Source organism: Aedes albopictus, unplaced genomic scaffold, assembly GCF_035046485.1.
Source record: "Aedes albopictus strain Foshan unplaced genomic scaffold, AalbF5 HiC_scaffold_692, whole genome shotgun sequence".
In the NCBI taxonomy this organism is placed as follows: Eukaryota; Metazoa; Arthropoda; class Insecta; order Diptera; family Culicidae; genus Aedes; species Aedes albopictus.
The window spans coordinates 9,757-12,065 of record NW_026917523.1 but is presented as its reverse complement, the minus strand read 5'-3'; the positions used below and the strand labels follow the sequence as shown (position 1 = coordinate 12,065).

General features: G+C 45.3%; 1 pseudogene; it reads right to left on the bottom strand.

Annotated features, from left to right (window-relative positions):
• Positions 1-532: 532 nt before the first annotated feature.
• On the bottom strand, positions 533-2,047 carry LOC115263421 (protein transport protein Sec61 subunit alpha-like; annotated as a pseudogene).
• Between the last annotated feature and the right edge of the window lie 262 nt (positions 2,048-2,309).

Sequence of the window (2,309 nt, the reverse complement as noted above, 5' to 3'; positions counted from 1 at the left end):
AATTTATCTAAATGGCCTCGGGAGTTTTCACTAAGAGCACAACTACGTGTAAAGAAAAAGAGGTTATCCAAACTCCTCCACGATGGTTTGATGTTGTATCTATGGATATCAATCGCCTACAGTTCCAACCAAACTACTCGCAATATTTTATAACATTGTCTTGCGGCTTTCGTCGTCTTACACGAAGTCTTGTAGGTGGCAGGGATCAATCTGTGATTGAGCTCGCAGAATAATGCCATGTCCGCATCGGACACTTCCGGCTTGCCAGCTGAAATCAACTCCCGGGTCTGATCCAGGTCATACTGTCCAGCATGGCTGCGACAACGAATAAATATAGGGGAACTTACGTATTTTCGGCAGTTTTGTTCTCTTCGTCATGAGAGGTTTTTTGATACCTGTCGGTCTCAGAGTTGGCCTCAAATCCTTCCCAACCAAGCTTAGTTATATGCCCAAATTTCAGGCAATTCGACCCACAAAAACCCATCACGACGAAGAGAACAAACCTGCCCATAATACGCTTCGTCACCCTATGTATGTCTCCGATTTTTTCGGTATTTTATTTTAGATTCTTTTTATATTTACGTTCTTACAAGAAATATAAATAAAATTGCCTCTGCTAGTACATGAATTGAACATGATAAATAGTACTTGTACTCGTAAACAAGAACTGGAAAATAGGAAACCTTCGACGTTGGAGGACGTGTGGTGTGATAATTGATGATGAAGGGCGGACGGGACGGTCGAGAAAATATCCGCCATTGCTCTGTTGCTACTAAGATGGTAATCTCAGATTCTACTTCATATTTTGCAACAAAAACCTATCATTGTGTATGCTCACTTGCAGTGCATATGCTGATTGGTTTTCAGCATCTTCAGTGCGATAGGTCTTGAGATTACCATCTTCAAAATCGCGAGGCAAATTGTTAGAAAGAGAGGCAAGATAGGAAAAATAACACGGCGTCCCGTTTCACCTGAACTTCAACAGGAATCCTTCCCTCTATAACAGCAGCGTTCCCATGCCGCCCATCTCGCTCCGCTCCTTGGCGAAGATTTCAAAGTTTTGGTAGATAATAGTCAAGGAAAGCACGATACCGGGACCCAATCGCTCCCATGAAATCGACCATCACCGAGAGGGCATCGATGCACAGCCCACCGAAAGCGGCCGTCGTCGGGATGTACCGGTTCTGTTCGTGGGTCATCGAGCTTTCCCGGTGGCAGCGATTGATCATCTGTTGTCGCGGACTTTATCCTGACGAGTGGCCTGCATATGGAACAGGGCAATAAAGGCTCCTTCGAATTCCGTGTCTTCTGTCGATGTTGACCGTAGCCGGGGAGAAATCCTTCTAGACATTTTTTTCGCAAATGTTAGTGGTTTCATTACTCATTATTAGTGAAATTCCGGATCCGAGGCCATAGCCCTTCTAGAACAGTTCGTCCAACAGGGGCACAATCATTCCGACTACGAACAGCGGGACGATGATCAGGAGGCAAACGCCGGCTCCCAATATCGGTCGGATCGCCGTACATTCCGGTCATGACGTACATAATGGCCTGTCCGATTGTGATTATCCGTCCGAACAGCATCTGGGCTCCATTTAACAGCGCCCGGTCCTTCGTATTCACCAACATCGATGAATTTTGCTCCGCCCAGCAGCTCCATAATCAGTCCGGAGATGACAAACGATGAAATACCAAGCTCCATCAGTGTTCCTCGGTTGGAAGCCAAAATGACACGAATCCAGTGGAACAAATCGGCCGAATCCGAGCTCATGATGCCGAAAAGCGGCATCCGACAGCATACCAGGAAGATGATCAGAGTAATTGCCGTCCATAACACTGTCTTTCGGAACTGGATCTTTTGCTCCGGTTCAGCAAGCTCCGGCAGAAGGGTTTGATAATTTCCGCAATTTGTTTCCCATTTTGCTGACACTAACCTTCTTATTCCCGTAGAAATTCCAACCTTGTTTTCCGGAGTTGATTCACCGCACATCCACAGGATTCAATTCCTTATCGTTTTACGCAAACTTCCTACAACTAGGTTCGCCATCAAACGAACTTATCAAGAAATTTTCCAGCGAAGAAAAATCGCAACATTTTCCACCCAACGCGAAGACGAAGAAAGAAGCCACGCAGCAGCTCCTTCTTTGCTTGGTGATGACTTTTACCAAAAAAGTGTAGCTCCCGAAAATGTGTAATTATTAATAGAGCTTGCTGACGTTTATTCACCTTTCTCTTTCAAACATGCAGGCGGAATAGGATTTGTTGTCATCAGGAAAGGTTTCCCGATGAATACAAATCCTATCCCGCCT